Source organism: Triticum urartu, chromosome 5 (genome assembly GCF_003073215.2).
Source record: "Triticum urartu cultivar G1812 chromosome 5, Tu2.1, whole genome shotgun sequence".
NCBI lineage: Eukaryota > Viridiplantae > Streptophyta > Magnoliopsida > Poales > Poaceae > Triticum > Triticum urartu.
In genome coordinates, this window is record NC_053026.1 from 287,114,825 (window position 1) to 287,138,379 (window position 23,555).

Sequence of the window (23,555 nt, forward strand, 5' to 3'; positions counted from 1 at the left end):
ACTCAACTCTCTCATAGGATTTGGATTTTGTGGAAAGAGGGTTTGAGTGGAAAGCAACTTGGGAAGGCTAGAGATCAAGATTCATATGGTAGGAATGGAATGTCTTGGTCTCAACACATGAGTAGGTGGTTCTCTCTTAGAACAAATGAGTTGGAATGGTGTGTGTGTTCTGATGGCTCTCTCTCCGAATGAGAAGAAGGTGGAGGGGTATATATAGCCTCCACACAAAATCCAATCATTACACAGTTTTCCAATCTCGGTGGGACCGAATCAATAAACTCGGTCGGACTGAAAATGTAAACCTAGTGACCGTTAGTGATTTTCGGTGGGACTGACATGCAACTCGGTAGGACCGATGTGGTTAGGGTTTGGGCATAACGTAATCTCGGTGAGACCGATTACACAAACTCGGTGAGACCGAAAATGGTAATTAGCTAACCAGAGAGTTGGTCAGGCAAACTCGGTGGGACCGATTTGCTCTTTCGGTGAGACCGAGTGGAACTCGGTGAGACCGAAAAGTACAAAGGGGAAACACTGAGTTTACATTGCAATCTCGGTGGGACCGATTCGCTCTTTCGGTGGGACCAAAAAGTTACGAAAGGGAAACAGAGAGTTTGCAACCCCATCTCGGTGAGACCGAGATCCCTATCGGTAGGACCGAATTGCTAGGGTTTGGCAGTGGCTAATGACAAGTGAAACTCGGTGGCGCCGGATAGGAAGAATCGGTAGGACCGAGTTTGGCTTAGGGTTTAGGTCATATGTGGATATGGTAAAGTAGTTGAGGGTTTTGGAGCATATCACTAAGCACATGAAGCAAGAGGCTCATTAAGCAACACCTCATCCCTCCTTGATAGTATTGGCTTTTCCTAAAGACTCAATGTGATCTTGGATCACTAAAATATAAAATGAAGAGTCTTGAGCTTTTGAGCTTGAGCCAATCCTTTATCCTTAGCATTTTGAGGGTTCCACTTTCACATCCATGCCATGCCAATCATTGAGCTTTCCTGAAATAATCATCTCGGAATAGTATTAGCTCAATGAGCTATATGTTGTTATGAATTACCAAAACCACCTAGGGATAGTTGCGCTTTCAATCTCCCCCTTTTTGGTAATTGATGACAACATATAGATCAAAGCTTCGACAAATGATAATAAGCATGAAATATATCGTCGCTTTGAGAAGTGTGTGATAAGTAAGAGCTCCCCCTAAATTTGTGCATATTTAAAATTTGCTTTGGACTGCAAATGCACAAAGAGTTAGAGTCATGGGTTACTCTTCCATGTCACATACATCTTGGTGGAGCGCTTAAAATGATAAGAATGAAATACATGCACTCATCACCAAGAAAAGTGAATGATCACACAAGATAGATAAGATGATAATATTAAGCAAACATTAAGTGTAGCTTATGATCAAACACATGATCATCAATGTCTCACAAATAATGACATAGTATCTCAGGCACTCAAAAGCAAACAAGAAAAACCACCAAATAAAGCAAGAGAGAAAAGCAACACACTCTCTCTCGAAGCCTATGATCTATACATCTTCTCCCCCTTTGGCAACAAGTTACCAAAAAGTTCCTAGAAAATGCATAGCACTAGATCGACGCTCAGGCTTGATCTTCAGGTGGTGGTGGAGTCCGGATCACTCCAAGGACGAAGGCTTCGGTAGATGCTGAAGTAGTCGCTGGAGTTGGAGCTGAAGTAGATGCTGGAGCTAGTGCTGAGGTGGTGGCTCTTGTGTCGGCAACTGGTACGGCAGATGACCTCGGGCCTCGTGGCACTCTGGCAAAGGCATGAGTGGTAGTCCTGCCTCTCCTCTCCTGCATGTCCTCCTGGAGCTGGTCCACTGCGGACTGAACTTCCGTTATCTTGACATCCAGGTCATAGAACTTCTGTTCCATGATTCTCTCTAGGCTCTGCTGATTCTGAGTGAGGGTGGCCAGACTTTGCTCAATCCTCAGCGTGGATGCAATCAAGTAACCAAGCTGCTCTTGTTTGGTCTTCAAGAAGTATTCAGATGCCTCCTCTTGGGTAGGCATCTTGGCAGCTTTCTCCTTCCTCGCCTTCTCCTTCTTTGCAAATGCTTGGGCAGATGATGGCTCATTCTCAGTCATGACAACTTGATTGTCCTCGAAATCTGGATGGACGGGCAGGTGTTCCTTGTCCAAAAGATATATGCCCGTGCCCATCTTGGAGTTGATGAGCTCCTGAATCTGAGGGGCATATCCGCAGCTCCTCTTCTGATCTGCTGCAGTCCTCTTGATAGTTTCCACTATGAGGCTCATCACCTTAAACTTCTGAGGCACATCAAACACATGTAGCAAGTTGATAGCATGGCCTCTGATCATCTTGTGATCTCCAGACTTAGGCAATAAGGTATGCCTTAGTATCCAATTGATCGTCGGGAGCCCTGACAGAAGGTAATGCACAGAGCCAAACTTGAAGGTGTCAAGAGCTTCATTGGGAATTTCCTTGTACATATTGGACATGGAGTTATGGTCCATCTTCTTCTTGGCATAGATATCCAAGTCATCATCTTTCTCCTCTGGGGCATTAATGATTTGTGCCCACTCAGCCACTGTGGATTGGTACCTTGTACCCTCAGACATCCATGTGATCCTCCCATCTGGATAAAAGTGAGCTGTGGAGTAGAACTGCATGATAAGCTCCTCATTCCACTTTGTGAGCTTCTGCCCAACAAAGTCAGCTACTCCACAAGCTATGAAGCTGTCTTGCACTCCGGGATAGTGCTCCTCATTGTCCTTGATATATTCCCAGTCGACCCATCTCATATCGCAGACAATGGGCTTCTTATCTAGCAGCACAGTCTCATAAAAATCCTGCTGCTCCTTGGTGTGAAACCTGTAGTCCACGGCAGTCCTTCTCCTTGAAGTATACGGGTCTGCTTCTCTCCATTTCCTCAGCCCTGAATCTCTCCTGAGCTTCATGTCCTCAGCCACAGGATGAGCATCGTTGTGGTCCGGGATCTTGGGCTTTAGCTTTCTCAGGACATTCTCCTCTTCTTCAGCAACAGTCTCAGGCACTGGGGCCTTGTTCTTCTCAGCTGCAGGAATGCTCCTTGTATTTCTCTTAGGCTTTGGCTTTGGAGCTGGCTTGGCCTTGGAAGCAGCTCCCCCTGATTTTATGGCATCTCCCATTAGCTTGGGTGCCTTGGGCGCTGGTGCAGCTGCCTCTTCTTCTTCCTCCTCTTCCATGATGGAAGCTTTGCCAAGCACTCTAGCAACAGTCTTCTTCACCCTTTCCTTCCTTTTCTTGCCCTCAGCTGCAACTGGCTCTATGGGCTTCTCAGTTGACATTCTGGCCTTTGACATTGGTTGCCTGCCTGCTGGCCTTTTGATTTTCAGGCCTGGCTTAGTGCCTTGAGCTGGCTCAGTTCTCTTGGAAGTGGCCTCTTCCTCCGCCATATAGTCCTCATCTTCGGAATCTGAAGTCATCTTCTTCCTTTGTCTCGTGGCAGCCTTTGGCAAATTGCTAGGAGTGCTCCTGCTGCCTTCATCAGATGAACTAGAGGGACTAGTGCCCTCACTCATCACCACTTGCTGCTCTGACATATTTTGGCTATCACTTTGATCAGACATGCTGCAAACTGACTGCTGACCCTGTGAATAGATTATAGAGGAGATAGAAAAGATGAGCATCACAAAATGCAGAGTATTTTTGCAAAAGAATGATCCAAAAACTTAGTTTTAGTTTCCCACTGAAATCATCTCGGATCTACCGATTTTCAAACTCGGTGATACCGAAGCAGTTTTGGAACCTAAACTAGTGAACTCGGTAGGACCGAGTCACAGTTCGGTGGCACCGAGACTGCTAGAGTTTCACTGAGTTCAAAAATCGGTCACACCGATAAGTAATTCTCGGTCAGACCGAGTCTCACTTGTGCAATGGCAACAGCCAAATTGGTGGGACCGAGTTTTTCAACTCGGTGGGTCCAAGATAGTTTCGGCGGAAACCTAAACCTAGAATTTTCGAATCAAACCTAATCTATGAGCGTTTTGACTGGATAGGAGTGTCTCAATCGTGGCTAGAATCAATATGATCACAATGTGCTAGGAATTAGATTGGGGAATAGCACAAAGATCAAGTCCATACCCTAGTTCGGCGGGGACTTGCTACGGCGGCAACGGCGGGGCAGAATTCCCATTGACGGCGACGGAGACCAGCGACTGGAGGCTGCTGGCGGCAAGAAGATGATCCGGAGACCACGAGGGCAGAGCAGGCTATCACGCGGGCGAAGGGGTTCGGAGAAATTTCCAAAATTTTGCCCGTGACTATATATAGCCTGACCCTGTCGGTGTGACCGAGTGGAACAACTCGGTGGCACCGAGATTTATAACTGCAAGCAGTTACTGAAACTCGGTGTGACCGAAATGTTTAAATCGGTTGCACCGAGACCGAAAACCTAGATCAACTTAATGATCTCGGTAGGACCGAAAGTGGAGTATCGGTCAGACCGAGAATCATAAAGAGGTTTTGGAAGTTTAAGTCTATGACGAATCGGGGACTCCGAGCGCTCCTCACACAGAGTGGTTCGAATCTGACTTGATCAAATTTTGTGATGCAGCATGAATAGAGTTTGAGACGAGAAAAGCATAGATAGCTAGAGGAGGTTCTTAGGCATTCTTGTCCATCCACTTGGTAAAAGAAGATAAAACCGAACAATCAAAACAACAAGTGGATGTCCTTGAATGAGTAAATTATGCAACCAGCATGCTCACACAATAAGATGGCAGATGAAATATGTGGCAAGGCATGCACAACCAATTCTAGCATCTATCAAGAAATTTGTGATGACTAGGTCATCTATATATGAGTGTATTGACTTAGGAGTCAAGTGAGAACACTTGATCATAAGTCATACTCATCGTTTAAGCTCAAGTGGGGTTACCACTTTTACATAAAGCATTGATATGTTCACATCTTTAGAGTTGCTTTAGCTCAAGTCTTAGAGTAAAGCTCCCCCTAGATGTGATATCCCCCTTAAGAGGGATGAACTAACCTTGGGTTTTGTCGATGATGACTTCATGTAGATATTGAAGATGTGGATGCTCAATGTTGATGTAGATCTCTTGGAGCTATCCATTTTGAGTGAATTGCACTTTCGATATACCTACATGGGTTAGTCCCACAAGGAACAAGCAAGGATATCCATAGACATAGAGTGATGCACACAAAAGATGATGTCCATGAAAACTTTTAGGTTACCTTGTCCCTTGTCTTACCAACAAGAGGGTTTGTGACTCCTTGAACTAGTGCAAGATGTGGAAGTTGATTGCACTTGTTCTTGCCAAAATGATAAGGGTGAAGTATGTTGGCGGAGTCACCCTCAAGAACTCTCTAGTTCTTCTTCTTTTGGATCCACACCATCTTGATGGGAATCCTTGGAGTTGTAGTCGTACTTGATGAAGTGGAACTTGAGGTAGTCTTGGGAATCCACTTGACTAAGGTCTTTGGAGCTTCTTCAAATGCATCGATTTCCTCTTGAAGCTTGTCCTTGCCTTTTTGCTTGTAGTCTTGTGGTGGAAGATCATCTTGAGCTTGTGTCCCCTTGAAAGAAGTATACTTCTCTTGTTGAGGGACAAACTTCGTCTTGGGGTATTGATCTTCTTCCCACTCAACTCCATTGGCATTGAACTTTCGTTCAAAACCAACACCTTGATTCCTCCGGTGCATTCCTTGCTTGCGCACAATTTCCTCGAATTGCTTACTCCCGGCAAGGCTTTTGTACACTCCTTTCTCTATAATTCCGTTCAATAAGCTGTTTTCTTCCTCAAGTGTAACTTGGCTAAGAGAATCATTAGTGGAATCAAGAGAACTACTAGAAGCAACAATATTGGATTTAGCATGATCATTGTTACTACTGGAGGAAGAATCTTTCTTGTTAGAATTGACTTGAGGCATGTAAGTGGATAAGAGTAAACGCTTGGCAATGTAAGAAGAACTTTTCTTGCGGAGATCATCATTGATTGCTTTTAAGAACTCATGCTCTTGCTCAAGATTGAGCTTTTCAAAGCGTAATTTCTCATGAGCTCTTAAAAGTTCTCGATGATCTTCGAAGATAGTGTCATGAGCTAACTTAAGAGTTTTTAGTTCTTTAGTTAGAGCCTCAATCTTATCCTTATCATTGTCATTCTTTTTATCTTGATTAGCATGTTTAATTGACATTTCATCATAGTATTCATCACTAGAGTTGTCAACAAGCAAATCATCACCTAACAAGTCATCTTCATCACTATTGAAATCAACATACTCGGGGTGTGTTACCTTAGGACCTTTGGCCATGAAGCATATTCCAATTCCCTCATTTGGTGAGTCAAATATGTCGTAGGAGTTGGTTGACACAAGTGCTAGACCGGAAACACCTTCATCTTGAGTATCTTCGGAGCCGGAGTAATAACTTCTCTCGGAGTGGCTGTCGGAGTCGGAGCTGGATACCCATTCACCAACATGAGCTTGATGTCTTCGTCTTGTGTAGCTCCTTGATGATTTTTCCTTCCTTTCCGAATCCTTGCTTCTCCGTGAGTATCTTCGTTCATAACGATCATCTCTACTCCTTCTCTCTCTTGATGGTGATTCTTTGCTTCTTCTTTTTGGAGAATCTTCTCTTCTTTTGTAGGGAGCCGTACACTCATTTGAATAGTGTCCGGGTCTTCCATAATTGTAGCAGTTTTGCTCTCGACTAGAAGATCTTTTGTCATTGTAGGACCTTGACTTGAAGCTTCTATCTTTGCTTCTACTCTTGTAGAACTTGTTGAAGTTCTTCACCATTAAGCTCAATTCTTCATTGAAGTCTTGTTTCTCACTTGATGATGTAGGGGCTTCACATGAGGCTTTATAGGCACCACTTGATTTGTTGTGAAGTTCCTCTTTATCCTTAAGTGACATCTCATGAGCAACAATTCTTCCAATCACTTCCATTGGCTTGAGATCTTTGTAATTGGGCATCATTTGGATCAATGTGCACACAGTATCATATTTTCCATCCAAGGCTCTTAGAATCTTCTTGATGATGAATTTATCGGTCATCTCTTCACTTCCTAAGCCGGCAATCTCATTTGTGATGAGAGCAAGCCTAGAGTACATTTCGGCGACACCTTCACCATCCTTCATCTTGAACTTGTCAAGTTGGCTTTGAAGCACATCCAACTTGGATTCCTTGACGGAGTCGGTACCTTCGTGCATATCAATCAAAGTGTCCCAAATTTCCTTTGCATTCTCAAGACGGCTGATTTTGTTGAATTCTTCGGGGCACAATCCGTTGAAGAGAATATCACAAGCTTGAGCATTGTATTGCAACATCTTCAACTCATCCGCGGTAGCTTCACGGTTTGGTTCTTTCCCATCAAAGAAGTCACCTTGCAAACCAACACACACAATAGCCCAAACGGCGGGGTTATGTCCAAGAATATGCATTTTCATTTTATGCTTCCAACTAGCAAAATTAGTACCATCAAAGTAAGGACCTCTACGGTGATAATTTCCCTCGCTAGACGCCATACTCTCCTAGGTTGTGAAACCAAGGCTATGACCACCAAAAGCTATGGAGATCAAGCAAATGGAGACCAAAGCTCTGATACCACTTGTAGGATCCAAAGTATGTCTAGAGGGGGGTGATTAGACTACTTGACCAAATAAAAACTTAACCTTTTCCCAATTTTAGTTCTTGGCAAATTTTAGCTAATTTAGGACAAGTCAAGCAATCATCACATAATTCAAGCAAGCATGCAAAGAGTATATAGGCAGCGGAAAGTAAAGCATGCAACTTGCAAGAATTTAAAGGGAAGGGTTTGGAGAGATCAAACGCAATTGGAGACACGGATGTTTTTCCCGTGGTTCGGATAGGTGGTGCTATCCTACATCCACGTTGATGGAGACTTCAACCCATGAAGGGTAACGGTTGCGCGAGTCCACACAGGGCTCCACCCAAGGGTAACGGTTGCGCGGGTCCACAGAGGGCTCCACCCACGAAGGGTCCACGAAGAAGCAACCACCCACAAAGGGTCCACGAAGAAGCAACCTTGTCTATCCCACCATGGCCATCGCCCACACAGGACTTGCCTCACTAGCGGTAGATCTTCATGAAGTAGGCGATCTCCTTGCCCTTACAAACTCCTTGGTTCAACTCCACAATCTTGTCGGAGGCTCCCAAGTGACACCTAGCCAATCTAGGAGACACCACTCTCCAAGAAGTAACAAATGGTGTGTAGGTAATGAACTCCTCTCTTGTGCTTCAAATGATAGTCTCCCCAACACTCAACTCTCTCATAGGATTTGGATTTTGTGGAAAGAGGGTTTGAGTGGAAAGCAACTTGGGAAGGCTAGAGATCAAGATTCATATGGTAGGAATGGAATGTCTTGGTCTCAACACATGAGTAGGTGGTTCTCTCTCGGAACAAATGAGTTGGAACGGTGTGTGTGTTCTGATGGCTCTCTCTCCGAATGAGAAGAAGGTGGAGGGGTATATATAGCCTCCACACAAAATCCAACCATTACACAGTTTTCCAATCTCGGTGGGACCGAATCAATAAACTCGGTCGGACCGAAAATGTAAACCTAGTGACCTTTAGTGATTTTCGGTGGGACTGACATGCAACTCGGTAGGACCGATGTGGTTAGGGTTTGGGCATAACGTAATCTCGATGAGACCGATTACACAAACTCGGTGAGACCGAAAATGGTAATTAGCTAACCAGAGAGTTGGTCAGGCAAACTCGGTGGGACCGATTTGCTCTTTCGGTGAGACCGAGTGGAACTCGGTGAGACCGAAAAGTTACAAAGGGGAAACACTGAGTTTACATTGCAATCTCGGTGGGACCGATTCGCTCTTTCGGTGGGACCGAAAAGTTACGAAAGGGAAACAAAGAGTTTGCAACCCCATCTCGGTGAGACCGAGATCCCTATCGGTAGGACCGAATTGCTAGGGTTTGGCAGTGGCTAATGACAAGTGAAACTCGGTGGCGCCGGATAGGAAGAATCGGTAGGACCGAGTTTGGCTTAGGGTTTAGGTCATATGTCGATATAGGAAAGTAGTTTAGGGTTTTGGAGCATATCACTAAGCACATGAAGCAAGAGGCTCATTAAGCAACACCTCATCCCTCCTTGATAGTATTGGCTTTTCCTAAAGACTCAATGTGATCTTGGATCACTAAAATATAAAATGAAGAGTCTTGAGCTTTTGAGCTTGAGCCAATCCTTTGTCCTTAGCATTTTGAGGGTTCCACTTTCACATCCATGCCATGCCAATCATTGAGCTTTCCTGAAATAATCATCTCGGAATAGTATTAGCTCAATGAGCTATATGTTGTTATGAATTACCAAAACCACCTAGGGATAGTTGCACTTTCACTTCAGTATCAAAGGGAAGCTTGGCCCTAGATACGTGGGTCCTTTTAAGATCATTGGCAAAATAGGCGACCTCGCCTATCAACTTGAGCTTTCGTCTAACTTCGCAAATGTGCATGTTGTGTTTCACGTGTCACAGCTTCGCAAGTGCTTCAAGACTCCTGAGCGCACCATCAAGTTCGAAGAGATTGAGCGCACCATCAAGTTCGAAGAGATTGATCTCCAAGAAGATTTGTCTTATCATGAGCATCTCGTTGCCATTGTTGAAGAAACTGAGCGCAAGACTCGCAACTTGTCTATCAAATTCCTGAAAGTGAAGTGGTCACACCATTTCGACCGAGAAGCCACCTGGGAACGCGAGGACCACCTCCGTTCCGAATATCCGGAGTTCTTTCAGTCCTAGATCTCGGGACGAGATCCTCTCGTAGTGGTGGAGTGTTGTAACACCCCGGATGTAACTTGCCATATTGGTAACTCCGACTCTTGCCATTTTCGGCTTTAAGTTATGAGATTCCCTTCGTGGTTGGGTTTTTGTCTTCGTTTTGCTTTTTGTTCATGTCATGCATTTAATATCATGTTATCATGTGCACCTCATTTTCATACGTGTTCGTCTCATGCATCCAAGCATTTTCCCTGTTGTCTGTTTTGCAATCCGACACTCCCACGTGCACCGGCGCATCCCTCTTGCCTCTTTTCATGAGCGGCTGTTAAACGTTCTCGGAATGGACCGAGATTTGCCAAGTGGCCTTGGTACACCACCGGTAGACCGCCTGTCAAATTTCGTTCCATTTGGAGTCCGTTTGATGCTCCAACGGTTAACCGGGTAACCACAAAAGCCTATTTTGTGTTGCAGCCCAACAACCCTCCAAAATGGCCCAACAACCCATCTAAACCACTTCCATGTCATCCGTCGTCGGATCACGATCGTGTGGTTGAAAACTACACCTCATTTGGACACTTCAAACTGCCTCTACCTATAAAAAGGCCTCCTCCTCTGAAATTTCGGGCGAAACCCTAGATCCACCGTCTCCTTCCGTGCCGGACACGTCCGGACGGCGCCGGATGCGTTCGCTGCCGCGCCCCGTCCACTCCTGAGCCACCACGTGGCAGCGCCTCCATCCACCGCCGCCGGCCCGCCCGAGCCCATGGTGGGCCCCCGAAGCCCGCGCCGCCCGGCCGCCTCCCCCGCGTGTCCCCGCCGCCCGTCGTCCGATGCCCCGCGCCGCCGCTCTTCCTCGTCGTCCGTTGCCCTGTCGCCCCCACCGCCCCTCGTCTTCATCCCCGGCCAGATCCGGCCGCGGGAGGGCCGGATCCGGCGAGCTTCATCGACTCCGACCGCCGTCTCCCTTTCCTCCGGCGACTACTCCGGCGTTCCTCAAAGTCCATGCCAACCGGGACTAGATCCACCCACACCATGATCCAAATGGCGCAGCTCCTCCCCTGTTGGGGATATAGCTACCAGGTATGACCCGCCCAGGAGGGGCCGGGTCAGCCCCAATGGCGGGTTACAAAAGAAGCCCCGTAACATTCAAGGCGATAGTTTATTAAGACTTATAGAAGGCCTAAAGCCCGGAGGCGGCTTAAGGCCCAATATTGGAAACCACCATTGTAAGGAAAGACTTGTAAAGAAAGGCATGTAAAAGAAGTCACCGAGCCAGACACATTTTATAAGCCGGCCGGGACTCTGTAGGCTGCCAGGCGTCAACCCGTGTATATAAGGGGACAACCCGGCGGCGGCTTAGGGCAAGAGACAACAACTCAAAGCCAGGGCAGACATATTCGCTCCCTGGTCTTCAAAACCCTAGCAATTCCAAACACAACTAGACGTAGGCTTTTACCTTCATCGTAAGGGGCCGAACTAGTATAAAACCTCTCGTGTCCTTTGTCCTGACTAACCCCTTTAAGCTTCCTAGTTGCAATGACCCTACGAATAAGTCCTTTCGCTAGGACATCTGTCGTGACAATTCCATGACAGTTGGCGCCCACCGTGGGGCCAGCGCACGGTGGATTTGAGTTCTTGAAGGCCAACTTCGAAGGGCTCAAGGGATACGTTGTGGGCCAGATGACCAAGAGTCATCGTGGCAAGCTCTACATCGACGACGAAGGCTGGGGCCCCGAGGCCGGCTCAATTGAGTACGGGTACCGGGTCCCCTTCAGAGGAATTCATGTCTTCATCGGCTGGATCGGCGAATCGGACCCTAAGCCGAACATCCACACCAACCTCGTCGAGATGACTCAGCGCGTGAGATCCGCCCGGGTTCAACCTGCCGTGAGGCATACCTTCGTGGGTTGCTTCCATGGCGGTGAATACTCTGAAGGATCAGTGGATTGCGGTGAGACGGCCATCTGTTCTGACGCTACGTCATCAACAGGCGAGACGGATTCTTTGTATCAGCTGCAAGATGACATGCTTGGGGGCTGTTCCGATGGCAGCAGTATTTCGGACCCCTTTGAGCCGCCGAATCGAGCCGGAGTCTTCATGGCAGGCACTCAGCCCGGGCAGAACTCCACGACTGCAGCAGCAACAACCATCGGGTCGGCAGCGGCTGGATCAGGAGACCCCGCGTGCCCCCCGTCTCAGATACTAATGGACCTCATGGATAAACTGACGACTCTGTTGACTGTCGTGGTAGAGCCGGTGGATAAAGCTTAGCATGACGCGGAGGTGGCACGGGTACGCGAAGAGATGGCACAGGCCAAGGAAAATTTAGCAGCAGAAGAGGTCAGGATGGCTGCGGAGCAGGCGGCTTTGGACGCTCGTGCTCAGCAGCTTCAAGCGGAGACTTTCCGGCTCTCGGTGGATCTGAACGCGTCAAACGAGGTCATGAGAAGAAGGCATCAGAAAACCCAGCCACATCTACCTCTGACGCTCGATGCTAGGAACCTTTTCCATACACCCGGGGTTGGTCCAAGTAACCCGTCGGAGGCAAATCGGATCACAGCACCTGGAGCACCGGTTCAGCCGCGGGCCATGGAACCACCTCGTATGTATACCGCTCCACCTCATTATGCGCCAACACCACCATGTCACTTCTCCAATCCTTTGGAAAACCTCATTGCTGCGTCGGCTCGTTTGGCGGCTCTCCCGATGGAAGGCAACTCTCCGGCAGCAATCGAAACACGAAGGGTGAGAGAACTTCTTTAGACGGCTCTGGTGCAGCAGGATGCATACTCTTACAGTCGAGACAGAATCCATTCAACCCCTCGCCCGAGCTAGAGCCCGAGCTATTGCAGGCATATGGACTCAGCTGATATGTCAAGCAACGCTCAACGCCGTAACCAACCACGCAGGCATGAGCCGGTGCAGGCTGGAGCCCTTCACTTAGCGGATCAGGAGAGGATCCGACAAGAGGCTGAGCGGGCAGTTCAACTGGCAGCTCAGTAGGCGGCTCATCAAACTTTTCTGGCTTATCCAGCAACCTCTATTGAGGCAGGAGTAGCCACAAGAAAAGGAGGTGTTCCTTGCCTGGTGCCGGCTATAAGTAATGAGCGCTTAACAAAAGACTGCAAGGGGCCTCATAAAGTGCCTAACTACACGGCTGATTTGCAATCTGGGGCATGGATTGAGAGTTACGATATGGCAATGGAGCTATTGGAGGTCAGCGATGCAGCAATGGCTAAGTACTTCACCATGATGTTGGATGGAACGGCTCGCACTTGGTTGAAAGGGTTGCCACCCAATTCCATTGGCTCATGGGCGGAGTTGAAGGCCCGGTTCATTCAGAACTTCAAAGACACATTTAAGCAACCTATGTCAATCGTGGACCTGACTAATTGTAAGCAAGGGGAAGGGGAGTCCACAACCCATTGGGTGCACCGGGTCAAGGAGACAATACATTCATCTGATAAGATGGATGCTGGCCCGACAGTCTTAATGTTGGAGAAAAATTGCCGTTTTGAACCTCTGAAGCAGAAGCTGGGGTGGCTCAAGCGTGACTGCAATGACATGGGCCAATTGATGGCGGCTCTGGTCAAGTATGCTGATTCTAACAGTACCAAGGATCCCGTGTCTGATGAAGAAAAAACAGGGAAGGGAAAGAAGAACGGCAACGGCAAGGGTCACCAGCATAACCCGGCAAATCAAGGAGGTAATAAACGTAAGGCTGACGAATTTGTGGCTAACACCAATGCACAGGGCAACAATCAACGACGCAAGGGTAGGCAACCCCCTCGGTTAGGCGGGTCAGGTCCCACCCTCGAGCAACTATTGAATGAACCTTGCCCAAGACACGGCACCCGGGAGAAGCCAGCCAGCCATCTGTGGAAGGACTGTACAATCATGAAGGCATTTAAAAATTCAAACACATTTGATGGAAGTCACGGGCCTGGCGGCAGTTCAGGGGAGGCGGCTTTCATGGCCCGGGCGCCGGTTCAAGTGGAGGCGGTTTTCACGGTCAGGGCCAGACGGGTAACCAGGGAGGTTATAATCCACAACCCGGCCAAGGTAATCAGCAACAACAGTCTGGATATCAGAGAAACCCAAAATAGTTGAATAGTGGGCAATACCATGTATTTACCACTAGTTTATGTAAGAGGGACCAGAAGCTTCATAAGAGGGTTGTCAATGCCGTTGAGCCGGCGATTCCATGTTATTTGAGGTGGTCTGAACAGCCTATTGTGTGGAGCAGAGAAGATCATCCCCCCGGGTTGATAATCCGGGTCACTTAGCCTTGGTAGTGGCACCTCAGGTTGGGGGATATAAATTCACTAAAGTGCTCATGGATGGAGGTAGTAGCATCAACATCCTCTACTATGAGATGTTCCGTCGGATGGGATTGACTGATAATAGTCTTAAGCAATCAAATATTGTTTTCATGGTGTTTGATACGTCTCCGTCGTATCTACTTTTCCAAACACTTTTGCCCTTGTTTTGGACTCTAACTTGCATGATTTGAATGGAACTAACCCGGACTAACGCTGTTTTCAGCAGAATTACCATGGTGTTATTTATGTGCAGAAACAAAAGTTCTCGGAATGACCTGAAACTTCACGGAGCAACTTTTTCGAAAATATGAAAAATACCTGCAAAAGATGAAGGCCAGGGGGCCCACCACCTGCCCATGAGGGTGGGGGGCGCGCCCCTACCTCGTGGGCCCCTGGTGCCTCTCCGACTCCAAATCCAACTCCATATATTGTGTTTCGGGGAGAAAAATATCAGAGAGAAGAATTCATTGCGTTTTACGATACGGAGCCGCCGCCAAGCCCTAAAACCTCTCAGGAGGGCTGATCTGGAGTCCGTTCGGGGCTCCGGAGAGGGGAATCCGTTGCCGTCGTCATCATCAACCATCCTCCATCACCAATTTCATGATGCTCACCGTCGTGTGTGAGTAATTCCATCGTAGGCTTGTTGGACGGTGATGGGTTGGATGGGATCTATCATGTAATCAAGTTAGTTTTGTTAGGGTTTGATCCCTAGTATCCACTATGTTCTGAGATTGATGTTGCTACACTAGTGCAGAACCGGGCAATAGCACCGGTTTGTAAGGCCCTTTAGTGTCGGTTCCATAACCGGCACTAAAGTGTGGTCACTAAAGCCCCCCCCCCTTTAGTACCGGTTCAGCATGAACCGGTGCTAAAGGGCAACCACGTGGCACGAGCCAGCTCCGGGGGCCGGGAGCCCTTTAGAACCGGTTGGTAACACCAACCGGTACTAAAATGTTTGGGGGGTTTTTGGTTTTATGATTTCTTTTCATTTAATTTTGTGTTTTCCATTTTAATTCTTTTTCGTTTGCTGGTATTTTACGATACTACACATTGTACACGTTATGCATATATATATATATATATAAATAGAATTTCTAGTAGAACCAATCATATATATATCATCAATGTCTCACAAACCACCATATTAATTCACACATACACACATGTATAGCTATATACAATTTCTCCTACATATGCATGTTGCCTTCGGAGCCAGTGGCATTAGCCTAATTGGTGCCTTCGGAGCATGATGACAATTGGAAGTGGTTCATGACCTGGTCGATGGGGGCGGTAGCGGGTAATAGTATTCTCCCTTCGGATTTATGACCTGGTCGAGCAAAAATCCCGCTATTTCCTCTTGAAGTGCTTCTACGCGCTCCGTTTCTAGGAGCTTGTCCCGCACCTCTTTGAACTGTTAAGAAGGAGATCAATATGCATGTGTATTAGTTGTGTGACTAGATATCGATAATGGTGTAAAAATTGTGAATAGTGTTCTGACAAGCGTACCCATTCCTGTCTTTGAGATCTGCTCCTTTCGGACGCCGTCATGCGAATGTTCTTGCAAACGCAGAATGCACACAGACCAGTCCCCTGCGCCTGCTTCAGGGCCTTTATTATGAGAATGGAATTTAATTTGATCAGATAATAATTAATCAAGCATGATAATTAAAGAGATGGCAGCTAGCTAGCTAGTACTACTTAATTACTTACCTTGGGTCGAAACCATTCCAGCTATCGTTTCCATTCGCCTTCCGTGACGCTGATGAACCTTGCCCAAGCCCTGCCTGCCGACAAAGAAAATGAATAAAGGGGTTATTAAATAGTTCATATCATGAAATGACGAACTAAATAGGCCGAGATATATAGTTAATAATGATTGAAATTACCTGTTGACTATCCCAAACAAGATGTTATAGTCACTATTTGCTTTGAGTAGTGAGTCCAGTATTTGAACTGTTCCGGCGTCAACTTTAATGATACACAAGATCTAGTGAAATATGCATGCACACACGTTTGCATGTCTTAATTAAGCGGGCATATGTAAGCAAAAACATGTAGCTAGCTAGTAGGCAAAAACAGAGAATTTATAGTACAAGAAAGTGTGACTCACTGGAAGTTGTAAGGAAGTAGTATATCTTCATTGTATTTGAGGCGCTTCAAGAACTCTAGGATGCTGTCCTCTACCTGCTTTTCATAATGCTTGTTTATTTTCCATGTGTATTCATTAACGGTGTTTGGGTCAATGAATCCAATGCCATAGCGTCCACCTTTTCTCATTTCATACATCTTCATCCTGCATAATACCACTGAGAAGAATATAGTGAGGATAATTACAGGTAATGATTGATCAAAAGGATCACTACATCTAGCTTGAGACTTAAATTACAGAAACAAATCACTTACAAACAATAGCAACTGACGATAGATTTGTCGAGTGCGTCTTGATTGTATAACTGAAACAGTTCAGAATACTCAACGGTCACAGGATTCTCATGGTAGTAATGATCCTTCTTGACTTGCACCATGAGGGACTCTTGATCGGATCTCTTGGTAATGTCCATGTACCATTGATGCAATTCATACATTCTCGTTGGGAGCTTCTTGACCTCTTCTGGCTTGACCAAAGGTTGGCCCCGGGCATATTTCCGTTTTATTTCCTCCTCTGTAAGCACAGGCATGTCCTCGATCTCGAGGAGTTGTCGATCAGTGATGTTGAGAGTTTCAGCCTGCATTATATGCTCCTAGGTTATTACCACATCGCCCAACTCAGGAACGTAAACTGTTTGCCCACAATAATATTGGGCGCGCGTACTGTCACGCATTGTTCGTGGCACAACAAGCGGGGGGATCGATTGCGCCGCCTGTTCTCCCAGCTGGGCAACGGTTTTCCCGCATTTTTTGACAGCTGCTTGTTGTTTGCTCGAGCTCGAGCTCGCCTTCTTCTGCGGACGTTGTCGATGTAACTTCCTGATGTGGCGCTCATAGTCTGTGTCAACAGGCTTAGGAGCTGGTGGTTGAGCCATACGAATGAAGTGGTCAACTACTTCCACAGGCACTTTCTCCCTTGGCGGCGGTGGCGGTTTCGGTCCAAAATGGGCGTCGACTTCTGCCCGCACTATGGCATTGGTTTGCTCCTCGGTCCTGTCGTAAGCCCTCTCAGGAAGAGGAGTAGTGAGGTTTGGACCATATTTATATCGCTTGCCTCCGCCTGTACTTCCTGTACTATGACCTCGACTCATACCGCTACGCACCATAGCTGCGGGGTGTCTCTTCTGCGATTGCTGAGGCGGCGGAGACGGCTGACGGGGCTGAGTTGGACGAGGAGGAGTGGCCTGAAGCTGTGCCGGACTTGCAGTGGCCTGAGGTTGTGCCGGACTTGGAGGAGGAGTGGACGTCTGACGCTGTGTCGGACTTGGAGGAGGAGTGGCCTGACACTTTGTCGGACTTGGAGGAGGAGGAGTGGCCTCACACGTTGGTGGACTTGGAGGAGCGGGAGTCTGGTGACTCGGTGGCGGACTTCGACGAGGAGTCGGGTGACGCGGTGTCGGTGGCCTTCGAAAGATGATGCAATCCTTTCTCCATAGGATGATACGATGTTTGGCATCTCCGAGTGTGTGCTCCTCGTCACCTCCAGGAATGTCAAGCTCTAGCCCCGAATATTGGTCCACCACCTCATCAACCATGAAACGAGCATAGCCTGCTGGAATCGGGTTGCAATGGAAGGTTGCATCAAAGGAATTTGTATAAGCAACGCCGTCCGCCACCTTCAAGGATATGTTCTTAATTTTGAAGTGTAGCTCGCAGTTAGTGTTCTCCGCGATGTCATCCACGGGGTATCTATCCAGCATTGCATCAAACGGGGCGGAACCCACGCTGCTTCTCGGCATGGATGGGGCGGTGGTATCCAATGCTGGATCATTCGCTAGCTGCTGCAGCTACTGAGACCCCCTTTGCTGGCTAAGTGAGTCGATCTGCTCCTGCTGCCGCTGGAATTTGATTGCCAAGTCCGCGTGCGCTGATTCTAGGCCTTGAAGGCGTTCATAGTCGAGCTTCCTCTGCTCCTCCATCTTCCTCTTCTTCTCCTCCGCAATCTTCTTTCTCGCACGGGTTCTGTAGTCAGCGTTCCAGTCCGAAAACCCCTCATACCACGGAATAGCGCCCATTCCTCGTGTTCTTCCCGGGTGTTCAGGATTTCCCAGGGCATGCGTAAGCTCGTCGTTCTCTCTGTTGGGCTCGAACAACCCGGATCGAGCCTCTTCTATTGCAACAAGTAGCTTATCTTCGGCTCCGTCCAGACATGCCTTCTTGGAAACTTTGCCTGTCTTCGGGTCCAACTCCCCCCCATGTGCATAGAACCAAGTCCTGCACCTGGGGGGCCAGCTCAATGTTTCTGGAGTGACACTTGCATCCAGCATCTCTTTCTCAGACTTATCCCACTTAGGCATTCCCACCGCATAGCCACCTGGCCCCAGCTTATGGAACTTATCCTTTTTTGCGGCATTGGCCTTGTTTATTCTTGACCGTTCCTTAGATAATTCTGAATCCTTGAATTTCACAAAATCGTCCCAATGAGCACTTTGATTCTCTAGTGTTCCCTCGAATACTGGAGTCTTCCTTCCTCCCTTGACGTACTTGTCCCATTCACGATTCTTGTGGTTCTTGAATGCAACCGCCATCTTCCTAAGAGCAGCGTCCTTGACTTTCTGCACATCTGCTTCTGTGAAATGATCTGGTAGGGTGAAATGTTCCATGAGAGTATCCCAAAGCAGACTTTTTTGTCTGTCGTCGACAGAAGTAAGATCTGGACATGGCTTTGCTGGCTCTCTCCATTCTTGAAGGGAGATCGGGAGTTGGTACTTCACAAGAACTCCGCACTGACGAACGAACTTGTCCGCAATCTTCTTAGGCGCTAATGGTTCGCCATTAGGTTTGATTGCCTCGATATTATACTTTATGCCCTCCTTCAACTTTTTGTTCGGGCCTCGTTTCGTCCTGTTGCCTGAAGATTTGCTCGATCCAGATGGCTGAAAGAAGAAAGATCGATTCGTTAATATATCTTCAACTCATTTAAAACATGTGATGATCACCAGATGCCTGCTTATCTAAATATATATACCTCTTCGGTGTTGTCATAATCGTAGTTCATGACTTCATCAATTCGGTCGTCGCGATCGAATATCATATCACCCTCTCCGGTGTTGTTTAGAAATTCGGAGCCGTCATAATCTTCTTCATTCTGATCATCATCTGGCCCGCGTATTATATCGAACATGGTCTGTTCTCCCTCTCTGTCGGTATTGTCCGCCATAGCTTTTATTTAACTATGCCAAAAGAAATATAAAACAATTTAGTATTCAAATTACATCGTCTCAAATAATAGATATAATCTCGAATACATCGTCTCGAATAATAGATATAATCTCGAATACATCGTCTCGAATAATAGATATAATCTCGAATACATCGTCTCGAATAATAGATATAATCTTGAATACATCGTCTCGAATAATATATAATCTCAAATACATCGTCTTGAATATTATATATCGAGTACATCACTGGCTAGGTAGCTAATAAAGATCAAATACTACAGAAGAATCTAGGACACTCGCGGTTCCTGTGGCGCGGGCGATGGACACCCAAAGAGAAGGAACCCTCACAGGATCATAGCTGAAGTGAGATCCCTGAAGAAACTGCTAGGTATTGGAGAACCTACCACCCTCTAACGCAACCATGTAGCGATGGACGTGCTCGTCCTCCTCCCTGACACGGAAACGTACCACCTCTGGCGGGGCCGGCTACCTCCGCACTGAAACTGTACCACATGAACGCCACCAAATGAGATCAGGGTCGACGACGAGACCGGGGGCCGAGTTCCTCATCAAGCGGCGTGCCCCTCCAGGCAGCACCTCCCTGTGCCAGCCCGGCAGAGCCCAGTCCCGGACATGGGTCAGTCGAACGTCGTCGCGGACGGGTCGACGGCGAGGATGCGGGCCGGGCATCGTCGAGAACAAATATTAGCTATATGCCCGCAAAAAGTAACATTTTTTTAATGATTGGATTTTGATAACTAAAATTTCTAACATTTCTATATAACTAACATTTCTATAACATTTCTAATATTTCTAGAACTAAAAAAAGAAAAAATTCTAACTTTTTTATAACTATTTCTATAACTAAAAACAGAAAAATTTCTAACAATTCTAACTTTTTTATAACTATTTCTATAACTAAAAACAGAAAAATTTCTAACAATTCTAACATTTCTAACTATTCTAACATTTCTAACTATTCTAACAATTCTAACATTTCTAAGTATTTCTAAAAAACAGAAAAATTTCTAACAATTTCTAAGAAACGGAAAAATTTCTAACTATTTGTATAACTAAAAAACAAAAAATGTATGTGTGTGTGTGCGCTCACCGGCGAGGCGAGAGGCGACGGGGGGCGGCAATAGGGACAGCGACGGGCGCGGCGACGACGGGGATGACGACGACGGGGACAGGGACGGGGCGGCGATGACGGGGACGGGGACGTACGGGCCAGGGCGGCGACGACGACGGGGACGTATGGGGCGGCGACGACGGGGACGGGGACGACGCAGGATGGGCCGGGACGGGGCGGCGGTGACGACGGGGACGACGGGGACGGGGACGACGGGGCGGCGACGACGGGGACGGGGCGGCGACGGGGGCGGCGACGAGGGATGGAGACGTACAGGGGCGGCGGGCGACGGTGCAGAGGAGAAGAAGCAGATGAGAAACTGAAATTTTCGTCAGTGTTGTTTATATAGGAGGGGCCTTTAGTACCGGTTGGAGCCACCAACCGGTACTAAAGGCCTGTTTTGGCCAGGCCAAGTGGCGGGAAGCGACCCCCTTTAGTACCGGGTGGTGGCTCCAACCGGTACTAAAGGCCCCCCCTTTAGTACCGGTTGGTGCCACGACCCGGTACTAAAGGGGGTGCGCTGGCGCAGGTGCGGTGCGACAAGTTTAGTCCCACCTTGCTAGCCGAGGGGCGACCGCACTGGTTTATAAACCCCCGTGTGGTAGCTCTCTCGAGCTCCTCTCCAAATCAGGCCTACTGGGCCTACATGTTCTGTGCTTCCCTGTTGGCCTACTGGGCCTTTGCGGGCCTGCATCCTGGCCCAACAACAGGTTGGGTTTCTAGTCGTATGCCGGCCGCTCTGGCCTAGTAGGCGGGCTTTTTTATTTTTTTGCTTTATTTATTTTTGAGTTGTTTTTTTGTGTATTTAGAGTTTCTTTGTGAATATGTTTGCTTTAGGTACAAAAAATTACAAACTTTCTGTTAGTGCCCGTAGTTTTCAAATTTGAATAGTTTAAATTTTGAATTATTTGAAATTAGTGTGAATCACTAGTTTGTGAATAACTTAACTTTAAAAATCAGTAAAGGCATGAAAGAATTTGTTTGCACATAAAATTTCTTCGCGTTTCAAATGCCAAAACACATAATTAACTACCCTAACTATTACAGAGATTCCCTTCTGGGTGTGAAACACAGAAGAAAGTGATGATAGTGAAGCCGATCACATCCCAGATCTTTGGGTGTGAAACTTTTTCTTCGCGTGTGTCCCTTTGCGCCGTAACCATGGAAAATCTTCATCATTTAACGGGATGCTCGGGTCAATATTCACTGTGAATGGAGCAATTTCATCAAACTTTTCATAATCTTCTGACTTGTCTGTCTTGTCATCCACTCCCACGATGTTTCTCTTCCCAGAAAGAACTATGTGCCGCTTTGGCTCATCGTATGATGCATTCGCTTCCTTATCTTTTCTTTTTCTTGGCTTGGTAGACATGTCCTTCACATAGAAAACCTGTGCCACATCATTGGCTAGGATGAATGGTTCGTCTGCATACGCAAAATTATTGAGATCCACTGTTGTCATTCCGTACTACGGGTCTTCCGTTACCCCGCCTCGTTTCATATTGACCCATTTGCACCAAAACAAAGGGACCTTCAAACCACGTCGATAGTCAAGTTCCCATATGTCCTGTATATAACCATAATATGTTTCCTTTCCCATCTTGGTTTCTGCATCAAAGCGGACACCACTGTTTTGGTTGGTGCTCTTCTTATCTTGGGAGATCGTGTAAAATGTATTACCATTTATCTCGTACCCTTTGAAAGTCATTATATTCGAAGATGGTAACTGGGACAGCAAGTACAGGTCATCTTCAATAGAGGTGTCATGCATGGTACGTGTCTGCAACCAGCTGGCGAAACTCCTGGTTTGTTCACGTGTAATCCAGTCATCAGACCGCTCCGGGTGTTTGGAGCGTAGCAAATTCTTGTGTTCATCCATATACGGAGCCACCAAGGCGGAATTCTGTAGAACTGTGTAGTGTGCTTCAGTGAGAGAATGTCCGTCCATACATATTATTTGTTCCCCTCCTAGCATGCCTTTTCCATCCAGTCTGCCCTTATGCCGCAATTCAGGAACACCAATTGGCTTAAGGTCAGGAATAAAGTCAATACAAAACTCAATGACCTCCTCATTTTGACGGCCCTTGGAGATGCTTCCTTCTGGCCTAGCATGGTTATGAACATATTTCTTTAAGACTCCCATGAACCTCTCAAAGGGGAACATATTGTGTAGAAATACAGGACCCAAAACGTTAATCTCTTCGCATAGGTGAACTAGGATGTGCGTCATGATGTTGAAGAAGGATGGTGGGAACACCAACTCGAAACTGACAAGACATTGCACCAAATCATTCTCTAACCTTGGTATGATTTCTGGATCGATTACCTTCTGAGAGATTGCATTGAGAAATGCACATAGCTTCACAATGGCTAATCGAACGTTTTCCGGTAGAAGCCCCCTCAATGCAACCGGTAGCAGTTGCGTCATAATCACGTGGCAGTCATGAGACTTTAGGTTCTGGAATTTTTTCTCTGCCATGTTTATTATTCCCTTTATATTCGACGAGAAGCCAGACGGTACCTTAATACTGAGCAGGCATTCAAAGAAGATTTCCTTCTCTTCTTTGGTAAGAGCGTAGCTTGCATGACCCTGATGTATGCCGTCTTTTCCATGCATATGTTGCTGGTCCTCTCGTGCCTCAGGTGTATCTTTTGTCTTCCCATACACGCCCAAGAAGCCAAGCAGGGTCACACAAAGATTCTTCGTCACGTGCATCACGTCGATTGCGGAGCGGACCTCTAGGTCTTTCCAATAGGGCAGGTCCCAAAATATAGATTTCTTCTTCCACATGGGTGCGCGTCCGTCAGCGTCATTCGGAACAGGTTGTCCACCAGGACCCTTTCCAAAGACCACCTTCAAATCCTTGACCATATCATGTACATCAGCACCAGTACGGTGGCAAGGCTTCGTCCGGTGATCCGCCTCACCTTTGAAATGCTTGCCTTTCTTTCTTACGGGATGCCTGCTCGAAAGAAATCGACGATGTCCCAGGTACACATTCTTCTTACAATTAGCCAAATATATACTGTCGGTATCG